The sequence below is a fragment of the Xyrauchen texanus genome, chromosome 47 (assembly GCF_025860055.1).
Source record: "Xyrauchen texanus isolate HMW12.3.18 chromosome 47, RBS_HiC_50CHRs, whole genome shotgun sequence".
NCBI classification, from domain to species: domain Eukaryota; kingdom Metazoa; phylum Chordata; class Actinopteri; order Cypriniformes; family Catostomidae; genus Xyrauchen; species Xyrauchen texanus.
The window spans coordinates 1,255,353-1,281,337 of record NC_068322.1 but is presented as its reverse complement, the minus strand read 5'-3'; the positions used below and the strand labels follow the sequence as shown (position 1 = coordinate 1,281,337).

General features: G+C 43.9%; 1 long non-coding RNA gene across 1 annotated transcript in view; it reads left to right on the top strand.

Moving 5' to 3' along the window:
• Positions 1–552: 552 nt before the first annotated feature.
• Positions 553–25,985, top strand: part of LOC127638983 (uncharacterized) — a 66,523-nt gene continuing 41,090 nt past the window's right edge. The window contains exon 1 of the long non-coding RNA XR_007969918.1: positions 553–617. This is a non-coding gene — a long non-coding RNA (uncharacterized LOC127638983). The remainder of the gene's footprint in view (positions 618–25,985) is intronic.

The following is a 25,985-nucleotide window of genomic DNA, read 5'->3' as shown; positions in this document are numbered from 1 at the left end:
GAACGCCCAATTCCTAATGCGCCCAAAGTCCTCGTGGTGGTGTAGTGACTCGCCTCAATCCTGGTGGTGGAGGACGAATCTTGAGCAAGTTACCGCGGATACGTATCGCATGTGGAGGCTTCACGCTATTCTCCGCGGCATCCACACACAACTCACCACACGCCCCACCGAGAGCGAGAACCACATTATAGTGACCACGAGGAGGTTACCCCATGTGACTCTACCTTCCCTAGCAACCGGGCCAATTTGGTTGCTAAGGAGACCTGGCTGGAGTCAATAATAATTAATGTGCAGATGTGAGTGATGTTTATACGAGTAAATGGTCATCACATGACTCGTGTCAGTGCTGCAGAATACACTGAAGTCAATGAAGTGAGTGATATTTATACGTGTAAAGGGTCATCACATGACTCGTGTCAGTGCTGCAGAATACACTGAAGTCAATGAAGTGAGTGATATTTATACGAGTAAAGGGTCATCACATGACTCGCGTCAGTGCTGCAGAATACATTGAAGTCTATGAAGTGAGTGATATTTATACGTGTAAAGGGTCATCACATGACTCGTGTCAGTGCTGCAGAATACATTGAAGTCTATGAAGTGAGTGATATTTATACGTGTAAAGGGTCATCACATGACTCGTGTCAGTGCTGCAGAATACATTGAAGTCTATGAAGTGAGTGATATACGTGTAAAGGGTCATCACATGACTCGCGTCAGCACTGCAGAATACATTGAAGTCTATGAAGTGAGTGATATTTATACGTGTAAATGGTCATCACATGACTCGTGTCAGCGCTGCAGAATACATTGAAGTCTATGAAGTGAGTGATATTTATACGAGTAAATGGTCATCACATGACTCGCGTCAGCACTGCAGAATACATTGAAGTCTATGAAGTGAGTGATATTTATACGTGTAAAGGGTCATCACATGACTCGTGTCAGTGCTGCAGAATACATCGAAGACTATGAAGCGAGTGATATTTATACGTGTAAAGGGTCATCACATGACTCGTGTCAGCGCTGCAGAATACATTGAAGTCTATGAAGTGAGTGATATTTATACATTGTAAAGGGTCATCACATGACTCGCGTCAGCGCTGCAGAATACATTGAAGTCTATGAAGTGAGTGATGTTTATACGTGTAAAGGGTCATCACATGACTCGTGTCAGTGCTGCAGAATACACTGAAGTCTATGAAGTGAGTGATATTTATATGAGTAAAGGGTCATCACATGACTCGTGTCAGCGCTGCAGAATACATTGAAGTCTATGAAGTGAGTGATATTTATACGTGTAAAGGGTCATCACATGACTCGTGTCAGTGCTGCAGAATACACTGAAGTCTATGAAGTGAGTGATATTTATATGAGTAAAGGGTCATCACATGACTCGTGTCAGCGCTGCAGAATACATTGAAGTCTATGAAGTGAGTGATATTTATACGTGTAAAGGGTCATCACATGACTCGTGTCAGCGCTGCAGAATACATCGAAGTCTATGAAGTGAGTGATATTTATACGTGTAAAGGGTCATCACATGACTCGTGTCAGAGCTGCAGAATACATTGAAGTCTATGAAGTGAGTGATATTTATACGAGTAAATGGTCATCACATGACTCGCGTCAGCACTGCAGAATACATTGAAGTCTATGAAGTGAGTGATATTTATACGTGTAAAGGGTCATCACATGACTCGTGTCAGCACTGCAGAATACATTGAAGTCTATGAAGTGAGTGATATTTATACGTGTAAAGGGTCATCACATGACTCGTGTCAGTGCTGCAGAATACATCGAAGTCTATGAAGTGAGTGATATTTATACATTGTAAAGGGTCATCACATGACTCGCGTCAGTGCTGCAGAATACATTGAAGTCTATGAAGTGAGTGATGTTTATACGTGTAAAGGGTCATCACATGACTCGTGTCAGAGCTGCAGAATACATTGAAGTCTATGAAGTGAGTGATATTTATATTGTCTATTATTGTGGTCTTTTCCAATAAGACTTACATGGATGGAGGGATCCAAGCCGACTTGACGGTGGACTCTTCTGGCTTGTGCCAGTAAACATCCACCTAGCAACCACACAGAACACCTTAGCAACCGCATCACACCACGCTATTCTTACATGTCTTCAAAACCCAACCAAATTTCACAGTTCTCCAAATTAGCTGAGTGTATCAATATTTTACCTCAAATGTTATCCATTCACTTATTGGACTTATTTAATGAAAAACATTTGATATTACTACCATGGACAAAACTGCAAATGGCAAATAAGTATTCTGGGATTTTCATTAGCTACATAAATTTGCAACTTTTTAAATGTTATTAAACGCTAGATCAAATGACCTCAAAATCGGGAAACTTTAACAGCGAATAGTGGCAAACCTCTAGGAAAGTTGAGGAAGAGTTTTTGTTGTTATTTGGTGTTTTAGGAGAAGAATACTGTAAAATCAATGGTTCCTTTCACCCGGAGGGCGTTTAGCCCCGTTGCGCCCCATCGTCAAAATTTGGAAACTTGTGCGATTTATTTGCCGTCTTCTGAAGCCATTCGGTAACTCTGTGAAATTGAAGTTGTTGTGTGTCATATGGGCTACATTTATGATGCTTTTTGAAGCTTGATAGCACCTGGTCACTGTCTACCGTCATTGCATGGAAAAGAGCAGCGTAAACATCATGATGTACCACTGTAATAGTGAATGCAATAACATGTCAATATTTTAGTGCACAATAATGATGCATTTGGCAAGCCATAACTACCATGCATTTAGGTCAAACCTATGGGTATTGGAAATCCCTTAATTAAACAACAACTCTTTTGTATTCAATGGAAAAACATGGGTTTAGAATGAGAAAATGATCCTTAACGTTTCATTTTTGAGTAAAGTAGTTCTTTAATCCAGTGCGTGGCCCATTTTAAACATGCTTTGAAGCTTTCTGAGAGATGCACATCACAAACCAAAATATTCCAAGATGGTACAAGCTATTATGCACCCATGATAGAAGACGCTCACATGCAGATGCTGGTTTGTGTGTGTACAGGGGATTCCCTGAGGACCAGACAGACTGTGCTGGATAATGCGTTAATGACGGGGAACACCACATACAACCGAGACCCAGACCAGACCAGCTCAGTGTGTGTGTGTGTGGCTGCTGTGGTCGGTGTTTCACAGCTCTGAACATTTCAGAGTATCTTTCCCTGGCCAGAGTTTCCACTGCAGGTCGATGATCACTGACGCATGCGATCTTTCCCCCCGGCGGGCACTACTGCTGTAACGCCCCGCCCGCTGCGATCAGAACTGGAGGAGTGAGCGAGCTGCAAATGTCAAATCTGTCAGAAATAGAATAAAACTCTTTGGAGTTTTGTAGAAGGGTCATATAGAGATGAGTCAATCCGCCCACACCACTGACTGTTCAAATCCACTACAAATAACATTTTCGTTTTTACATTTAGTTCCGTAAACATGGGTCACACCAGATCCACAGCGACTTCTCTTTGGGACAGCAGAGTCCCACCTTTAGGGTGATTATCACGAAACATAGGGCCATTAAATTATATTACAGTGACACATGAGGGTTATGCACATTTTATATAGAGTACATATATGTTATGTATATCCTGTCTTGTTTCACTGTTGCCCTTTTGTTTGCCATTTTTGTCACGTTTGCATTTCTTAGTTTTCACTTTAGTCCCTTATGTAACTCCATAGTCTCTTTGTTAGCGTTCGTGTTTTCTGTCATTGTTTTCACCTGTCCTCATTAGTTTGCCGTTTGCTTCTGTTAATCACCTTGTTATCTTGTTTGAGTTCTGTTCGTTCATTGGCCCTTTTTCCCATGTTTATGTATTTATACCCTGTTTCTTTGTTCAGTCCTTGTCTATCGTTGTTTGATGTCAGCCTGGTGTGTGTTTCCTTCCCGAGTCCTCTGTTTGTTTACATCGTGTTTAGTTAGCAGTTTTTTTTATGTTTGATTTCCCCATTGTGGGTTGTTCCATTGTGTTTACCTGTTTTGTTAATTAAATAAAGTTTAAACTGCGTTTGGATCCGCATCTCCTCGTCTGCCTCGTTGCTCAAGCGTTGCAATATATTAGGGATGTCGATTTGGCGCTTTAATTTAGTGGGATTAATGATGTAAATAATAGCAAGTTAAAAAATGTACTGAATTACTCATGCCCCCTGATGGATATGTAAATTCTATAATTGAAGAATTGATTTTCCTACCATAGGAGCAATTCGAGCTTGAAGTACATGTGTTTTTAGCCGGGTCAACAGGTGTTAGCGTGCCTCAACAAACCTCACAAGTAGCATAGCCACAGAATGAAAACCGCTCAATGAGGAATCACAACAAAATACACGAATTCCACTCATTTTAACCTGACACAGCATCCTAAAAATGCACCGTTTATGCCACTGAATATCAGGGAGATGCTCCAAACGCATCCGTCTGTGCACGCACCTATACATAGAACGACAATTGGAAATATCAAAGACGCAACGCAAGAACGCGTACTTGGAGAAAGCTTCTCGCGCAGGACTCGTTGAAGCATTACGTCATTCATTCATTCAGTTCCAGCATCCAATCATGATCTAGCCTATGTCTTATAAGGCCTCATATCTCGTACGATACGCTGCTTTCACCCACCTCCACCCCAGCATCACCAGTTTAGGTCTCGTCCTCGTCTAGGTGTAAGCTCCTCTCCCTGCCGTCTTCGCCTTCCGGCAGGATTTGATGGGTCATGCGAGAATCCTGACGCTGAACCAAATGCCAAAGAAACAAAAGACACATCGACGAGCAAGATAGTGTTCTTAAGCCACTTTTTGCATCGTCTGTCAATGCTTTACGAATCTCAGTTGCCTCCTTGTCTGAGACCGTCAATCCGTGCATCTTATCATGTGGCGTTGCCATGGAGACATAGCGGCATAGGCTTCACGCCAACCACCGCGGCATCCACACCCAACTCACCACGCGCAAAAAGCTCAAACTGAAATATCACATTGACATAAGTATTCAGACCCTTTGCGATGACACTTGAGGTTTAGCACGGGTGTGTCCCATTTCTCTGGATCATCTTTGAGATGTCTCCAAACGTTGATTGGAGTCCACCGGTGGCAAATTCAATTGCTTGGATATGATCTGTAAAGGCACACACCTGTCTATATAAGGTATTATAGCTGTAAATGCATATCAGAGCAAAAACCAAGCCATGAGGTCAAAGGAACTGCCTGGAGAGCTCAGAGACGGGATTGAGATCTGGGGATGAATATAAATACATTCTGGCTGCATTGAAGGTTCCCAGAGTGGTGCACAGAGGCCTCCATAATCCTTAAATGGAAGTTTGGAACAACAAGGACTTCCTAGAGCTGGACCCCGGCCAAACTGAGCAGTCGAGTCAGAAGAGCCATCAAGAACCCGATGGTCCCTCTGGTTGAGCTCCAGAGATCGTGTGTGGAGATGGGAGAAACTTCCAGAAGGACGACCATCACTGCAACACTCCACCGATCTGGGCTTTATGGCAGAGTGGCCAGACGGACGCCTCCCATCAGTGCGAGACACATTAAGCACCTAAAGGACTCTCAGACTGTGAGAAACGGGATTCTCTGGTCTGATGAAACAAATATTGAACTGTTCAGCCTCAATTCCAAGCATCATGTCTGGAGGACACCAGGCACCCCTCATCACCTGCACAATACCATCCCAACGGTGAAGCATCCTGCTGGGGGGTGTTTTTCAGCGGCATGGACTGGGGACTGGTCAGGGTTGAAGAAAAGTTGAATGCAACGAAATACAGAGATATCCTTAATGAACACCTGTTCCAGAGCACTCATGACCTCAGACTGGGCCGCAGGTTCACCTTCCAACAGGACGATGACCCTACATTTAAAAAAAGCTGCCCGGGATTGTTCAAAAGATGGCGGCTGAGTGGACTGACTTGCCTTGAAAGAGACTTTGATAAATGCTAGCATTTGTTTTACATTTCTATGATTATCATATGGTAAATGGACTTATATAGCACTTTTTAACCTTAGAGGTTACCAAAGCGCTTTACACTGTGTCCCATTCTCACACACACACACACACACACACACACACACACACACACACACACACACACACACACACACACACACACACACACACACACACACACCACAGCAAGGCTCAGCTCTTGGGAGCAACTTGGGGTTCAGTGTCTTGCCCAAGGACACTTCGGCATGTGGAGTCATGTGGGTCAGGGAATCGAACCGCCAACCCTGCGATTGGCAGCTGGCCCGCTCTACCACCTGAGCCACAGCCGCCCCGTGAGATGAGAGTATAATTTACCATATTGGCTGAATAAGTTTATAATCGTGTAAATGTAGGAACGAGGGATGTGCACGCGGATAGTTGACATTCAGTTAACCGCTCAACACGCCACTATTCGAATACCAAAATCACTATTCGGTTATTCTAGATTTCTTCAACCCAGCCAGAACTTTCCGACCAGGTTGGGGTCAGTTTTTCACATATATGGGGCGAGTTAGGGGCTGTTCAATCATGCCTTTGTGTACGTCTGCACTGTTTTTCCTTATACTGTTAAAACACGCTGAACGGACGTCAGTTTTTTTCTTTTAGCGTCTCGTGCAGGATTGGGACATTTTTAGACACCAAGGAAAGTTCTATAGTTACATATAAATAGATGGGAACAATCGTGACATTTAAATATTTGGGTAGGACTTTATAGGTAGTATTTTTGTCACGTTGTTCTAACCGCTTGAGGTTAGCTTTAATGTTAGCATACTCTCAGCCTTACATACCTTTTCATTGTTGATCCGCATCTGAAGTGTTGCGCTCCATGCAGAGTGTAGTCTCACGTGTCAAAACAAACACCACAAGGCCTCTAGAGGGCGCTCTCATACTGTTCAACGACAGCGGACCCTTCCCAGCTGCTCCAGCACCACAACAGGGAAAATCTATCGGTACGCAAAACCGACATATCATTTGACCTCTACTTTAGACTGGCACACAGTACTAATGCAGTCTATCAGCAGAGGTGATGGTATGCTTAATAAATCTGCACCTCTATTTCTGCTCAGAGGCGTCAGTATCGAGCCAAACCGTTACTCAAATAATAACCTGTCTCTTTCTATCCGCCTCGGCCTGTGTGTGTGTATCTCTTACACTCCAGCCCTTGATTACACTAAACCTCAGCCATCACCACAAATGCCCTGTGCTCTGCCAACAAACACAGGGCATTACTCTCCCAGTCTGGCCCTTATTTTTGCCCGGCTGTAAACTTGGGATTCCGCGTGGCCACGCTGCTGATGTCACGGGCATGCGTTTGGACCGGGGTCAGACCTCTGACGGACCAATGCGGGGGAGCGACCAGGCTAAATCAGGGGCGGTTACACAGAAAGAGTGGGAGCTGTTTTGAACGTTGTATGAATCATTGAGGGTTCTCTTTGCGTATTCTCTTATTTCAGTCACACTGGCTCTAAGGGGAATGTGTCATTTGTCAGCTTTTCCAGACGTCTGACATCTGACTACAGTCATATCTGGGTGAATCTCACGAAGACATGTCTAGGTCATATTTCACAGCGAAATAAAAAATAAGAAACACGACATTCTATTTTAAGTATTTAAGTGGTTTTTTTTTCCACTTTTTTCTCCCCAATGTGCTCCAAGTCCTCGTGGTAGCGTAGTGACTCGCCCTCAATCCGGGTCGAATCTCAGGGGCCGTTTACACGACAAACGTTTTATGCGTTTTGGCTATTCGTTTACACGACAACGGCGTTTTGGGGCCTGAAAACGCAAACTTTTGAAAATGGGTTTCAAAGTGCACGTAAAAAAAATTTGGTTGCTAAGGAGACCTGACTGGAGTCACTCAGCACGCCCTGAATTCAAACTCCCAACTCCAGGTGTGATAGTCAGCGTCAATACTCGCGGAGATACCCAGACCCTCCCTCCCTAGCAACCGGGCCAATTTGGTTGCTAAGGAGACCTGGCTGGAGACACTGGATTCGAACTCGTGACTCCAAGTGTGATAGTCAGCCTCAATCCGCGTCTGAGACGTCAAGCCGTGCATCTTATCACGTGACTTGTTGAGCGTGTTACCACGGAGACGTAGTGTGTGTGGAGGCTTCACGCTATTCCCGCAGCATCCACACACAACTCACCACACGCCCCACAGAGAACGAGAACCACATTATAGTGACCACGAGGAGGTCACCCCATGTGACTCTACCCTCCCTAGCAACCGGGCCAATTTGGTTGCTAAGGAGACCTGGCTGGAGTCACTCAGCACGCCCTGAATTCAAACTCCCAACTCCAGGTGTGATAGTCAGCGTTAACACTCGCGGAAGCAATGAACTAAACTTAAAAATAAAAGACATGCAAGCAAAACATGAATAAAAACAAGCGTAGACGTGACAACTTGACAGTAACGAGAATTTTGATTTGTCTTAATTGTCATGAAAATAATGCAAAACATCAATATAGTCCCATAAATATGCTTAAATAAAAATAACAAATACTATAAACGCATAATTATTTTCTTTAAGAAGATATTAATGAGAATGTTTCCTAGCATTACATTAATAATAATGTTGCGGGGAAATATACTTGATTGTCATGAAAATAATGCAAAAAAATATATAAAAATTCTTATTTTAAATTTGCAATATATTCTCGTTTTTATTCTATTATATTTTGGGCTGAAATATGACTTTGTTTTGACAAGCTTTGTAAGAATTCACCCAAAAATGAGCGTCGAATCGCCGACAAATGGCACTTTCACATAGAGAGTGACGTGAACGATCGGCGTCAGTGCATTCACACCTTTACGACAATTTTACTCCGGTATGGTGATAGCCCAAAGCACCATCAGCTGGTCTGCCCTCCCATCACGGATGAGAAGAATGACAAATTTACAAACAAGCGAAAAATTAAATACAAATATTTTAAATAAGCAGCAATTTGATCAGCATTCGGGACTGTCCTATTCATGAATTCGGTGGTGAAACAATTAATTTTTATTTAATTTAGTTCATTTGTGGCTCACTGCTTGAGTCTGGACTGTCAGACAGACGAGCCTCAGTGAAGGCGACCACGTTCAAACCCTCCAGTGTGTGTGTGTGTGTGTGTGTGTGTGTGTGTGAGTGTAGGTGTTTATTTATGTGTGCATGTGGTTTGTGTGTGGGGGGGTTTTTTGGGTGTAGTGTGTTTACATGTAGTCTGTGGTGATGGTTTGAAAGCAGCAGATTTCGTTTAATTACTCCAGAGGAGAAAAACATATCAGACTCAATATCGGTGCTCCATGTTAACTGCGGTTGTAACACCGTGTCCTAACAGGTGCAACGCAATACAGCGACACTTTCAATTTTGAGCAAGCATTTGCTATTTTTCGTTTGCTTGAGAAATATAACAGCGGCCTCTAGAGGTGGAATAAAAGCAATCACGTGGAGATTTGATGCGTTTAAATCACTGGCAATAATTTCATCATTTAAATTGTTTATTTTGTGGGATTTCTTCCCAATTTGGAACGCCCAATTCCCAATACGCTCCAAGGTGGTCGAGGACGAATCTCAGTTGCCACCGCGTCTGAGACCGTCAATCCGCGCATCTTATCATGTGACTTGTTGAGCGTGTTACCGTGGAGACGTAGCGCGTGTGGAGGCTTCACGCTATTCTCCGCGGCATCCACGCACAACTCACCACACGACCCACCGAGAGCGAAAAACCACATTATAGTGACCACGAGGAGGATACCCCATGTGACTCTACCCTCCCTAGCAACCGGGCCAATTTGGTTGCTAAGGAGACCTGACTGGAGTCACTCAGCACGCCCTGGATTCAAACTCGCGACTCCAGGTGTGATAGTCAGCGTCAATACTCGCGGAGATACCCAGACCATCCCTAGCAACCGGGCCAATTTGGTTGCTAAGGAGACCTGGCTGGAGACACTGGATTGCGAACTCGTGACTCCAAGTGTGATAGTCAGCATCAATCCGCGTCTGAGACCGTCAATCCGTGCATCTTATCACGTGACTTGTTGAGCGTGTTACCGTGGAGACACACCCTGGATTCAAACTCACGACTCCAGGTGTGGTAGTCAGCGTCAATAGTCAGATAGTTATGTTTCCACGGTAACGCGCTCAACAAGCCACGCGATAAAATGCATGGATTGACGGTCACCCACGATCCACCCGGAGTCACTACGCCATTGCGAGGACTTAGAGCGCCTTGGAAATTGGCCGTTCCAAATTGGGGAGATTTTTTATTTATTTATTTATTTATTTTTACATTGATTTTAAACAAGGTGGCATAAAAAAGCAGAACCAGCAAACTATCAGTATCGGCAGAAGTTGTTCTAAATAATCGAGTATCGTTATCGGCACACAAAGTTCGTCTTGGATACAATGTTTCTTTCATTCGTTTTAGAAATTAATGATATTCCAGACCACAATAACTACACTTGACATTCGCATGAAACCCTCTTGGACGGTCGAAAGACCACAGTCTGAGTAAACCCACTGTTACTGTTAATGCGCTCTATGTCGTGGTTTTGGTGTCGTTTGCTATAATTTGTTGTCCTGACTGAGGAATTTAAAGTGTTTGGTGCCAAATAAAATCCACCCACTCAACTACACAATGACACAGTCGGGCCAGAGTGTTGGATGTAGAGTTTTCTGCAGTCTCTCTCCCTGTTGTGAAGCATTACTAAGACTTGTACGGGCCTCTTTAGCACACAAACACACTTTGGGAGTGATAAACAGTCTCCCCTGTGCGCTTGAGGGTTTGAGACCCCACAGATATCAGCTCAAACACGCACAGCTGCGTTCAATTGCAGATGGAGGGTGGGGGGGTGGCTGATGGTCTGACGAAGCGTCAGCAAGACGATCTGTTTTTCCACGGAGACGCCCGTTGTCAACAGACTGCCCGTCTCCCACATGCACCGTTAACACAACTAGGGGAATCACAGAGCAGCCACTTCATATTAATTATTAGTGGTGTTTGCTGAAGCAGGTTCGGGATTTTTTACATTTTCCTTCTTAGTGGCATGTGTGCTACAGACATGAATGTGTAATACGGTATATTGTGATAATTAACATGCTCATGTTACCGTGGACACTTTCAAATACAGTAAATATATATATATTATCCAAACTGCAAAGATTTTTCTAAACGAAAAGCTTCCAAGCTTCCATCCACGAGTCTTAGATTCACATCCAGGGACTAAAATGAACATTTGATCATTGGAGGTCTATCGAGGATGCCTAAAGTTAAACTCCATGTGGTGATACATATGTACAATATTCCTTGCATTAAGTCACCAAAATAAAAATATGAGGAACAAAATGACCTGCACTGTTAAGGACTAAATTAAATTAAATCCAGGGTGTGCTGAGTGACTCCAGTCAGGTCTCCTAAGCAACCAAATTGGCCCGGTTGCTAGGGAGGGTAGAATCACATGGGGTAACCAAATTGGCCCTGTTGCTAGGGAGGGTAGAGTCACATGGGGTAACCAAATTGGCCCGGTTACTAGGGAGGGTAGAGTCACACTACCCAGAACACATTAGCAACCACATACCAATGCTTGGCAACCACCCAAAACACCTTAGCAACCACATATCAACGCTTGGCAACTACCCAGAACACATTAGCAACCACATACCAACGCTTGGCATCCACCAAGAACACTTTAGCAATCACATACCAACACTTGGCAACCACCCAGAACACCTTAGCAACCACATATCAACGCTTGGCAACTACCCAGAACACATTAGCAACCACCCAGAACACCTTAGCAACCACATATCGACGCTTGGCAACTACCCAGAACACCTTAGCAACCACATATCAACGCTTGGCTACTACCCAGAACACATTAGCAACCACATATCAACACTTGGCAACTACCAGGAACACCTTAGCAACCACATATCAACGCTTGGCAACTACCCAGAACACATTAGCAACCACATACCAACGCTTGGCAACCACCCAGAACACCTTAGCAACCACATATCAACACTTGGCAACTACCCAGAACACATTAGCAACCACATACCAACACTTGGAATCCACCCAGAACACTTTAGCAACCACATATCAACGCTTGGCAACTACCCAGAACACATTAGCAACCACATACCAATGCTTGGCAACCACCCAGAACACCTTAGCAACCACATATCAACGCTTGGCAACTACCCAGAACACATTACCACATACTGACACTTGGCAACCATCCAGAACACCCTGGCAACCGGATAGCTACATGTTAAAAACCACTCAGAATACCTTAGAAACCGTGTAGCATAGCACCTTGGTGGTGAATTTTGCACAGGCGAGCACCACTCACATTTTCTTTAGAAATATATTTTGAAATCTGCTTTAAGCGTGTGAATGTTGGTATACGCCGCATGTAGTCTTCTGTACTAGAAGCAGAGGTCTTACTAAGCATTGAAAGCCAGTGAGGTCACCAGTATTGTGTTACTGCTTCTGTGTGTACTGAATGTGTGTTGGTAACAGTGATGTCATGTTGTCCGAGACTTTGTTCCTTGAACTTGTCGGTTTAATATTTTTTCACCTCCTCAAATCTGAGACACATTGAGGAAATATATCTGCTACTCCCTCACCTTTGACCTCTACCCACTCATCCTCATCTACAATACCAGGAATGATTAACTGAGGCCTAAACCGTGCATTTCCAGGGAAATTCAGAGTTCCCGAAACACACTTGGTAGTTGGTAGTTGACACATAATTTGTTCTTATGAACATACAGGTGTTAGGCTTAAATGCACACAAATGTATAAGGGAAAGTGTCGCAGTGTCTACAGGACGGAGGGCGGGGTCGTGATTCCACACACCCGGCCCGTAATCGGGCTAATCAAGCCTCAGAGAGGGATAAAGGGCGACCAAAGACGGTGGTGCGACAGAGAGAGATTTACGAGCAGCTGTCCGACACCTTTGTGTGTTTGTCTTTTTGGTTAAGTTTATATTAAACTATTATTTATATTGTCAAGCCGGTTCTCACTTCCTCCTTTCCCTTAATCCCTTTACACTGGTGCCGAAACCCGTGAAGGAGGAGGGATGCACCATAGTAGAGTCCTTGCCACTACCAACAGAGCAGCTGCGGTCATTCGCCGGGGGACGGTGGAGCACGGCCGCCTGAGAGTGGAGGTACGGCAGCCGACCGCGAGGGGAGGAAGGGCTCCTAACCGACCGCCTGGAGCGGTCAGGGCCGCTGCCAGGGGCGGAGGAGACCCCTACCAGCCGCTGAAACACGGCGGGGTATGAGACCGCCGACCGGAGGCGAGGAGGGTCTCCTGGCCGACCACCTAGAGCGGGAGGACCGCTGCCAGGGGCGGGGGAGACCGCTTCCATCCACAGGAACGCGGCAGGGTGTTCCATCTGCCAGGGGCCGGAGGACTGCCTCCGATCCGGAAGACACGCCCCTACCCAGGGAATGTCGGGGGCTCCCCGGCCTGAGAGAACAAGGGAGGAATGTGACAGGGTGGAGGGCGTGGCCGGGTCAGGATTTCAAACACCCGGCTCCTAATCAGGCTAATAAGCCCTCGAGATGGATAAAGGGCGACCGAAGACTTTTTTGGTCTTAATGGAGTTTATATTAAATATAATTTATATCGTTAAGCAGGTTCTCGCCTCCTCCTTGCCCTTTAATCCCTTTACAACAGTATTTGATACAATTTCGTTGTTTTTCAAACACTCTAAATTCACTAGTTCATTTTAAATGGACCTGTGGGTGGTTGCCCAGGTGTTGCCATGTGGTTGCCCAGGGGGCTTGGAGTCCACCCTTAAGTTTGGTCTCTTGATATGGCTCGGGTCCCATCTTCGGTGTACCTTCCCTCGTTTTTCAGTCAATAATTATTGATGTATACAATAAAATCTCTGGCAAATTCCAACATGAAGCAGTATGGCCATTTTTGGTTTGCCTTGCCAGCGGGGTGTATAGCCGTCTGTACTCTGCAGGAATAACTCAATACCACTCGGGTGGGGCAGTTATTTCATCTTAATCAAAACTGTATAAAATACAGTTGCGCACTGGCCGACAGGGCAGCTATTTTGACGCCAGGGAAATTCATTGGGACGGTTCTGCTCTATAAAGTGCTTCCCCTGCTCGGTTTAATGGAGGAAATCAGGCTCAGCTAGAACAGAAAGCAGCCCAGCTTAATTCACCTAATTGTGCTGGTTTTTTCTGCATGTTACCCACTCGACATGAAGTTGTACTCATTATTTTTGCCTCCGTTTGAGCGGCTGTGTGTGGAGGAAACATAGCCCTGAGAAAACCACATCGTAAAACACGCAGAAAAAAATGCAGTAAAACACGACTTCAGTCAACCTCTCCCTCGTCACTTTGGGTTTTTATTGCGCTGATTCGTCTGCAAAGCAAACAAGTACATTCAAAATCTAATTTCACAAGTTTATTATTTTTGTGCATTAGCACAGGATTCTTTAACTACCAATTCTGTGCAAATTAAATGTTGAAAGTCCTCGTTACTCTTACCCATAATGAAGGCTGCCATACAGTTTGTATGCCACAAGGAATCAACAATCAATTAGTCCAAATACCTCTGCTACTAGCCCAGGGCACGCCTCAGAAGCCTAATGTAAAATCCTATTTAGCTGGTGTCCCTTCAGAATAAGGTAACAAACAAAATGCTAACAAAACATGTGCAAATAATGCCGCAACAGGCAATAATTGGGGTTCAAGCACATGTGACCAAAACGGCCATATTTGAAGCAATAGATCCTGTTGATATAGCGCCCCCTAGCTTTGGAAATGTGTTTAAATTTGGCATGCGCCCTCAGAATGTCTCGGTATTCACGTGTGCGAAGTTTTAAGTTTGGATACTGTTGCTCACATGATACAAGCCAATTAGTCATTATGGGCCACGTTCAAATAAAGTCTCATATCTTCTAAACGATTAAATTACTAAACTTTATTTTGATACCTTTTAGTCAGGAGCATCTCTAGACGATGCATACCAAATTTAGTGTGAGTCACACAAACAGAAATAGGATAAAGTACAGCATGCGTTTTTATTCTAGCCCCTTTCGGTTTTTGGCGTTATTGGCGAAAATGTAAATAAGCTGATTATACCTCCAACTTATGTCCGATTCTCACGAAATTTGGTACGCAGCCTCATCTAGACACTTCGCATCTATGTTCCAAATTTCATAATGGTAAGCCATCCACAATTTAAGTTATCCGCTGCTGAAATTTGGTTGATTGCTGGCGGCCATTTTTGTTTATTTTTAGGATATGCTTGCACTTGAACCAAAGCAGGTCTATATATAATTTGAACATTAGTTGGCATCCTTTTAGAATAACGGCTTTAACAAGAAAACATGTACTATTAATGTTTTAACCACTCCTCAAATAGGAGGACTGCAAATGGCTCGATGTAAATATTGTTAAAGATTCTTGAATCAAGCTGTTTATTCCAATGTTTCGTTTTAAGCTACCGTGTGAACGCTGCTTTTGTCCACGTTAAACTCTGGAGGGGAACACTAGCTGTCGAGCTACTGTATATCTAGCTAATTTATGGCTTAACTTTCACTTTTCTCCCACCAGTTTCAGGTCCAAAGGCAAGGCAGAGAGCAAATGAGCAAGTGAGTTGTCAAGATCGTTAGCAAATGACCCGTGCCAATGACATCTCAGCGGGGTATTGGTTCCAGTCCCTGCAACGCTATTTTTGACGTTCCTCCAGTTAAGAAACATCACTTGAAATAGACCCTTCTGCAACAGGCTAAAAAGTAGAAACATGCCTTTGTCTTTTCTCACTTTGACTTCTGTAATGCACTTTTTATGCAACTGCCTAAAGAAACATTCATAGTGCAGCTTGAGCAAAATTGCAGCCAAGTTATTAACAAAAGCCAGTCAGAGCAACACATTACACTAGCTCTGGCCGCACTGCATTGGCTTCCTGTCTTATAAAGGATTGATTTTTACAGTTCTTTTATTTGTTTTTAAAGCACTAAATGGCCCCGCAACTTCATACGTTTCAGGATATCAGAGTTTCATTACATCAATTGTGATCACTATTGCGTTTGTAGCCAGATATTAAAGTTTCTACACCTTTCCTTATATTACCCCTAGATTTTGGACTTTTATTGGCTTTTATGGCAGTGGTTTATATTTTAAGAAGTAATAATAATAACAACTTGAGTTTCTTATTTTCTGAAGGAAATTTTAAATAATACTGCAGGTTCAATACAACTTTGGCTCAATCATTCATCTGGTAGAATTACGGTATTCAAGCACGCTACTGTACTATAATCATTCATCTGGTAGAATTACGGTATTCAAGCACACTACTGTAATCATTCACGTGGCAGAATTACGGTATTCAAGCACGCTACTGTATTTTAATATTTCATATGGTAGAATTACGGTATTCAAGCACGCTACTGTACTTTAATCATTCATCTGGTAGAATTACAGTATTCAAGCACACTACTGTAATCATTCACATGGCAGAATTACGGTATTCAAGCACACTACTGTAATCATTCACGTGGCAGAATTATGGTATTCAAGCACGCTACTGTATTTTAATATTTCACATGGTAGAATTACGGTATTCAAGCACGCTACTGTACTATAATCATTCATCTGGTAGAATTACGGTATTCAAGCACACTACTGTAATCATTCACGTGGCAGAATTACGGTATTCAAGCACGCTACTGTATTTTAATATTTCATATGGTAGAATTACGGTATTCAAGCACGCTACTGTACTTTAATCATTCATCTGGTAGAATTACAGTATTCAAGCACACTACTGTAATCATTCACATGGCAGAATTACGGTATTCAAGCACACTACTGTAATCATTCACGTGGCAGAATTACGGTATTCAAGCACGCTACTGTATTTTAATATTTCACATGGTAGAATTACGGTATTCAAGCACGCTACTGTATGTTAATATTTCACATGGTACAATTACGGTACTCAAGCACGCTAATGTACTGTAATCATTCATCTGGTAGAATTACGGTATTCAAGCACACTAATGTAATCATTCACATGGCAGAATTACGGTATTCAAGCACGCTACTGTATTTTAATATTTCACGCGGCAGAATTACGGTATTCAAGCACGCTAATGTACTGTAATCATTCATCTGGTAGAATTACGGTATTCAAGCACACTAATGTAATCATTCACATGGCAGAATTACGGTATTCAAGCACGCTACTGTATTTTTGTTATTTCACGTGGTAGAATCACGGTATTCAAGCACGCTAATGGTCGCTACTGTATTGTAATCATTAATGCGGTAGAATTACGGTATTCAAGCACACTATTGTACTGTAATCATTCACCTGGTAGAATTAGAACAACTAGATTTTCTTATTTTCTGAAGGAAATTTAAAATAATACTGCGGGTTCAATACAACTTTAGGTCAATCGACAGCATTTTGGCTTAATGTTGATTACCACCAAAAATAATTTTGACTCGACCCCTCGTCAGAAGGAAAGCACAAAGCAAGGTTACAGTGAGGCACTTACAATGGAAGTCATTTTCAATGTTTAAAGGCAGAAATGTGTTTTATGGTTGTTTAAGGATTTATGACATTACATTAAGTAAAATAATTGTCCAAACCTCATCCAGGGACGGATTACCGACCGGGCCAATGGGGCCAGTGCCCAGGGGGCCCTTGACCTCCAGGGGGCGCCCTGGGCTTTAAGGCGGCGCAATCTAGTTTGGTAATCCCCCGCTTGAACGAACCCCCCCTCCTCAAACACTTTTGGGTGGAGGGGGGCCCTTGGAGATAATTGGCCCCAGGGCCTTTGCAAGTCATCGTGTCCAGCTTTCAAGACTCAGAATCTGCAAGTGTGCCAGGACTGCCTTTCGTTCCCATGCCTTCATCTGAAAATGACTGTTTTCCCACAGTCCTCTACTGTAAACCAGTGAAAGTGATTTGATTGCTTTATTTACATTTCTCAGACATTATCTTTATCCTTTAATACCGTTTCTGCCTTATACACAAGGATGCTTCTTTTCTCTCACCTAGTGAAGTATACGTTTCTCGACATAAAAACTGACATAATGAACTCATCGTGCTAGTATATTTATCTCACGCTTGGGCTACTGTCTAAGTCAACATTATTTAAACGCCAACCATTATTTTGGTTTCACTCGACTCCAGATATCAACGTAAATCAGCGAATGCGCCACAAACCGCGATAGAGGTCCGCTCTTTGTGAGCTGTGTCCAAAATCAACTTGAATTTGATGATGTGCTGACAGTCGTATGGGGAGTCAGAGCAAGCGTTTCCCAGCATTCACACAGTGTAATTATTTTAGATAGCATGCATCAGCACTCCTCAAACTGGTCTTTATACCATAACACGGTGTCTTATAAAAGGTGTATTTACTCAAATAAATCATTTTCTAGTGGGGAAAGCACGAGGGGTGAAAAAGGTGACACAATCACAGGTCCACGGGAATGTTTCCTCAGGAGTTGTATTTTTTTTTTAACAATAAGTTTTAAAGCACCCATTTAAAGCTACTATGACTGAAATGTAGAGAATGAATTGTGCAATTTTGCTGATTTAGCTGCAGAAATAATGGATAACTAGGATATCTTGGTGTGGAGCACTTGCACACTTGAAACAAAAGACTGAGATCAAACTGGCTCTGCATGCGATTTTCAGTCATGCAATCTCCCGGTAGGAGATGACAAACACGCGATCGGCCGTGGTAGTCAAGCACGCTATTGTAATCAATCATGCGAATGGCCGCGATAGTCAAACAAACGATTGGCCGCGGTAGTCAAGCACGCTATTGTTCGCAACTGTAATCTAACACGCAATCGGCCGTGGTGGGATTATGGAAGTCAAGCATGTGATTGGTTGCTACTGTATTCAATTATATGATCGGCCACGTTTGTCAAGCACGCAATCAGCCGCGGTAGAATTACGGTATTCAAACACGCTACTGTACTTTAATCATTCACCTGGTAGAATTACGGTATTCAAGCACACTACTGTATTTTAATCATTCACGTGGTAGAATTACAGTATTCAAGCACGCTACTGTATTTTAATATTTCACGCAGTAGAATTACGGTATTCAAGCACGCTACTGAACTGTAATCATTCACGCGGTAGAATTACGGTATTCAAGCACGCTACTGTACTGTAATCATTCACACAGTAGAATTACGGTATTCAAGCACGCTACTGAACTGTAATCATTCACGCAGTAGAATTAAGGTATTCAAGCACGCTACTGTACTGTAATCATTCACACGGTAGAATTACGGTATTCAAGCATGCTACTTTACTGTAATCATTCACGTGACAGAATTAAGGTATTCAAGCACGCTACTGTATTTTAATCTTTCACGTGGTAGAATTACGGTATTCAAGCATGCTACTGTACTGTAATCATTTACGCGGTAGAATTACGGTATTCAAGCACGCTACTGAACTGTAATCATTCATGCGGTAGAATTCCGGTATTCAAGCACGCTACTGAACTGTAATCATTCACGCGGTAAAATTACGGTATTCAAGCACGCTACTGAACTGTAATCATTCACGCGGTAGAATTACGGTATTCAAGCACGCTACTTTACCGTAATTCTACCACGTGAATGATTACAGTATTCAAGCACGCTACTTTACTGTAATAATTTACGCGGTAGAATTACGGTATTCAAGCACGCTACTTTACCGTAATTCTACCACGTGAATGATTACAGTATTCAAGCACGCTACTTTACTGTAATAATTTACGCGGTAGAATTACGGTATTCAAGCCCGCTACTGAACTGTAATCATTCACGCGGTAGAATTACGGTATTCAAGCACACTACTGTACTGTAATCATTCACGTGGTACGGTATTCAAGCACACTACTGTAATCATTCACGTGGTACGGTATTCAAGCACACTACTGTAATCATTCACGTGGCAGAAATATGGTATACAAGCACGCTACTGGAGGCTATTGTTCTGTAATCATTCATGCAAATGGCCACGATCGTCAAACACGCAGTCAGCCGATGTAGGATTGCGATATTCAAGCACACGATTTTCCACTGCTGTAGACAATCACGCGATTGGCCATTGCTGTATTCAGTCATGCTATCAGCCGCGGTAGGATTACGGTAGTCACTGACACTGAATTATTATGATTTTTTTTTTATTGTGTATGTTATCTCAGAATTGTTCCCATAAATACCAGTCAGTCGTTAAAGGTACAGTTCACCCAAAGAGGAAAATTGTCATAATTTATTCACCCTAATGTTGTTCCAAACACAAATGACCAGTAGAAAAATCGTATGGTGGCTTCAGAAGACGCATAATAAGAAAAATTATTTCCAAAATAAAAAAAAGAGCAGGTGGTAGATAATTTTCGACATAAACCACACCCAGTTAGAGACTTTGTTGTGATCAAATAATAATAATAAAACAAATCTGCAGAACGTTTTCTATTATGCCTGGCAGAGCGAGACCACACTGGAGAGAGAACTTGAAATAATTTGATTCCTCTGATGATTTTGGACCAGCGGCATATTTTGGAGGATAAATTATTACTATAAATTAAAACTTTTAGAAATGAATGTTAGTGTTTTAAAATTTGTTTTTTTGCGTGTGCACCCTTTGATTTATTTTCCCTGCTGGTGTGTAAACGGAGACTTTGAGAGGAAATTAAAAAGTCTTTGCCAGTGACAGATAACAGACAAATGACACAATGCCAACAAACCCTCCGTGAGAGATTACGCACCTTTCCAACCATTAAACTCAAGTGTTCCTGGGTCCAACCCTTGAACTGTTTGAACACTTCTATACAATGTCTTTAGGTTTTGAGCCTGATTCTGCTCATGTTCTCGTGCACTGTGCGAAGCCTTTGCTAACCCACAGCACAGGACGATACCGTTTGTCCAGCTGGCAGACCTGGCACTGCTGTAATTAGCTTAACGAGTGTTTAGCGAACACAACACTGTTCAGTCTCAGCAAGCCCAGCCAGAGTTGTTTACTCAATCCCACCCGCCAGAGAGCTCATCTAGACATCATTTCCAGTGCACTAAATCTCTCTAGATCCCTCATTTATGTTTCTGAATACAGAATTCATATGGATGTAATTTTCTCCGTTTGATGAGACAGTCTTAACCATCATTTGTATGTGTTTCTGAGATAAATAAACCCATATTGAATCTATCAAAGTGTAAAATTATGTTGAGGCGGCTTTTTGAGCAAGTGAACATATTCACATGCCACTATGATTTGTGTTCACACCAATAAAGTTCCATGACTTTTCTATGATCTTTCCAGTCAATCGGGATATATATATATAGTTTGTGATATTCATGGACAGGATATCAAGGCGTAGTCGGGGGTGGGGAAGGGTGCGGTTCGGTTCGGTGGGCTGGGGATCTCATCGCTGCTTTTTGCAGATGATGTTGTCTTCATGTCATCATCGGTCCGTGACCTTCAGCTCTCACTGGATCGCTTGGCAGTCGAGTGTGAAGCGGCTGGGATGAGGATTAGCACCTCTAAATCTGAGGCACTATGGTTCTCAGCAGGGATACGATGGAGTGGGTACTCCAGGTATTGCCCCAAGTGAAGGAGTTCAAGTACTTCAGCGTCTTGTTCACGAGTGACGGGACAATGGAGCGGGAGGTTGGCCGGAGAATCAGGGCAGCGGGGGCGTTATTGCACTCGCTCTATCGCACTGTTGTCACGAGCCGGAAGGCAAAGCTCTCGATCTACCGGACGATTTTCGTTCCTACCCTCACCTATGGTCATGAAGGCTAGGTCATGACCGAAAGAACTAGGTCGCAAGTACAAGTGACGGGCATCTCCCTTAGAGATAGGGTGAGGAGCTCAGTCCCTGGACTTTACACAAACACAAGCACAAGCACAAGATTACATCTCCACACTGGCCTGGGAACGTCTCAGGGGCTGGAGGACTGCCTCCGATCTGCTCGGAGAGGCGCGGCTGTCGTCCGTTAGAGGGTGGAGGAGTGTCCGAGGACCAAGCTACGGCATATCGGAGAACCGGCGAGTGAGTGTTTTTTTTCTCTCTCTCTCTCTCTCACTGCTGCCGACGCACTTTGGGGACGATTGGGGGCGAACTGTCCATCCGGAGAACCGGGACTAAGCTGAAATGAGCCGCCACATTATACAGAATGGGCCACAAAATGGCGCCGCGATATGCAGAAAAGGACAGCCTTAGTAAAGTAATAGAGTAGAGCGCAACAGTGTCCACACTCTTTTTCAGCTGACTTGGAGACCGAGGCTAGAGGCCATGGCTTTTATGGCCTCCTTGCTAGCACGTCTGACTCCCATGCCGGTTATCCCCGGTTTGAATCCCGCTCGTGGCGGGTCGAGTAGAACACTGGTGCCATGACCCGGAAGAGCGTGAGGTACGTGATAGCTGTGCAGAGTGTAAACCTCACTCTCCATGCCTTCAAGATATGCACTAGTGACCGAGGCTAGAGGCCATGGCTCTTATAGCCTTCATGTTAACACGTCCGCCTCCCATGGAGGATTGCCGGGTTCGAATCCTCCTCGGAGTGGGTCGTGGAGGGCTGGTGACACATGAACCAACCAGCCGGCTCCAAGATAAACATTCAGACATATACAAATGAAAAGTGAATAAATATAAGTAGTTGTAAGTAGTTGCCTCATTCGCAGTGCATCATGGGAATGGGTGGTCACAGCAGAGCTCTTTTGGCGCACTTTGTTTGCTGCGATTCTTTGATTGGTGGATCTTTCTCTTCAGGATCATGGGTAGTGTAGGAAATCGGGATTGACGCCAATGCTACTTGAAGCCAATTTAATGATATCTGATGGACAATCAGGCCAAAAGCGAGCCAACTGTGGTGAAGAGCAGGGGGTTATTATGGGATGTCGAGAGGCTGGTGGGTTTTCACACTGAAGGAATTCAGTTTCTGTTTGACCCTACACTCATCAACACCGACAGCTTAATCGCAGCCTGCCCAGAGAGTGGCACACACACACACACACACACACACACACACACACACACACACATATTGCCCACTCAGCACCTGGCAGCAGGGGTGTGTGTATGTGTGTATGTTAATGGATTTTGGTGCATATGCAATGTAAACCACACACAGAACATTTGTGCTTGTGTTTGTGTATGTGCACACTTGAGTGTGTGTGTGTGTACCTGTTTGTGGGTGTGTGCTTGTGTGAGGTCTGTGTGGTAGACCAGAATTACAGCCCAAAGATGTTTACACTCTTCATTGTGTTTACTTTACTGCATCACAGCGAGATGCCTACACGACTCAAAGACTCTCTGTGGTGTGTGTGTGTGTGTGTGTGCGTCTGATGAATGCTGTAGAAATGAGCCGTATCTCACCGCATGCGCCCCGAGACAAACTGTACAAGTGCCCCACACCTGCTCTGACATCATAACATACACCTGACAACGAGTAAATGATGAAAGAATTTCCTTTAAGTCTTTTTATTTAAATTGAAGACTTATTAAGACCTTTATGCAAGCTTAAAATACTCAAGACATGTTTTCAGTTTACAGTTATTCATAGATACAGTATATAAATATATATTAGAGGTTTTTCCATCGATACCAACCACAGATTATTCGGCAATAGGCAATTGAATGCATTAAAAATATATTGAATCTTTCCTTACTGTGACAGGACGCCCCAGACATGAAGGCTACAAGAGTCCAAATGGAATCAAATCCAATGAAATGCACCAAAATACCAATAATATGCAGTTTACTGTAACTATAAATATGCCAAAAATACACAAGGGACTCTTATTCTGAAATATTTGCGCTCCCTGCTGCTCACACAAGGGCAATATGCGCTCTTACCCTTAACAACATGTTACAATACAAACACTAAATGGCTGAACGATTAATCAAAATAAAATCGAAATCACCATTTCCAAAGTCCTCGTGGTGGTGTAGTGACTTGCTTCATTCTGGGTGGCGGAGGACGAATCTCAGTTGCCTCCACATCTGAGACAGTCAATTCGCGCATCTTATAACGTGGCTTGATGCGCGTGTTACCGTGGATATGTAGCGCGTGTGGAGGCTTCACGCTATTCTCTGCAGCATCCACGCACAACTCGGCACGCGCCCTATGAGAACCAGAACCACATTATAGGGACCACGAGGAGGTTACCCCATGCTAACCCTCCCTAGCAACCGCGCCAATTTGGTTGCTAAGGAGACCTGGCTGGAGTCACTCAGCAAAAAATGAGAACCACATTATAGCGACCACGAGGTGGTTACCCATGTGACCCTACCCTCCCTAGCAACCGCGCCAATTTGGTTGCTAAGGACACCTGGCAGGAGTCACTCAGCAAAAAACGAGAACCACATTATAGTGACCACGAGGTGGTTACCCCATGTGACCCTACCTCCCTAGCAACTGCGCCAATTTGGTTGCTAAGGAGACCTGGCAGGAGTCACTCAGCAAAAAACGAGAACCACATTATAGTGACCACGAGGTGGTTACCCCATGTGACCCTACCTCCCTAGCAACTGCGCCAATTTGGTTGCTAAGGAGACCTGGCTGGAGTCACTCAGCAAAAAACGAGAACCACATTATAGTGACCACGAGGTGGTTACCCCATGTGACCCTACCCTCCCTAGCAACTGCGCCAATTTGGTTGCTAAGGAGACCTGGCTGGAGTCACTCAGCAAAAAACGAGAACCACATTATAGTGACCACGAGGTGGTTACCCCATGTGACCCTACCTCCCTAGCAACCGCGCCAATTTGGTTGCTAAGGAGACCTGGCTGGAGTCACTCAGCAAAAAACGAGAACCACATTATAGTGACCACGAGGTGGTTACCCCATGTGACCCTATCCTCCCTAGTAACCGCGCCAATTTGGTTGCTAAGGAGACCTGGCTGGAGTCACTCTTCACATTTGGGATCTTATTTGTTATTTGGCTTTGCTGTGATTCTCACAAATGCCTTCTTTGTTTTTGTTTATTTTTTTGTAAGCTTTGGTCGCTCTTCCATCAAAGGAATCAGTCGGACGGATCCGATGAGCCAGTGGGTTCCGGTATGCAGCACACAGCCGGTCTTCATGAAGGGTGGCAGCGCTGCAGTTTCGCTCACTATGGAGATTCCATTAGTGTGGATCAGGGCAGCCTTGCGGCTCCAACTGCACTGATTGCCTTTTGTCTAGACTCCATTGAGTGTTTTTCACAATGTGTGGACATGGAAGTATTTATGAGGCCAGGGTTTAATGGACAAAGCTCACATTATATGACCTCCAATTCAGTCGTTTTTACATTCTCTTTTGGCAATCCTCAGCCATTCCTCGCCCTCTGCTATAACTCGACTCTACTTTATGGGAATTATGGGTCGAGTTCATAACCGATCATCTGTCTGCAGTGTCTCTATTGCCTCTTTATGGCATCCCTGATCAACTCATTAATGCCAGCACTCATATGGCAAATAATGTAAGAATCATTCCAGAGTCAGATGTTATAGGTGAATCTTATAAAACCTCACGGGTCATATTTCACCCCCAAAATCAAAAGAAATAACAGATGCCCCAGTAGCAGAAATAAGCTATTGCTTATTGTCCTGTGAGAAAACGGCCTTCTCCACACCATTTGGGTTACACCAATTTGGGACCCTCCCGTTCGGTTTGTTTGGGGCCCCGGCTATGTTTCAGCGTCTTATCAGACCGCAGCACCTGGGGGTCCGCTCTGAGGTCGCTGTGACGAGCGGGGCTCACAGCAAACCCGCAGAAGTGCGCAATTGGACGGGTGGAGGTACGGTATCTGGAGTTCCACTTGGGGCATGGGCTGGTGCGACCATAAACTGATGAAACCACAGCGATTGCGACCTAAGATCAAAAAGGAGGTGAGACGGTTCATGGGGCTGCCTGTTATCGAAGGTGTGTGCCTAATTGTTCGGACGTCCCCCAGTGTTTAAACTGGCTCATTCTAAACTCCTCCTCTCAGAGCGCATACTCT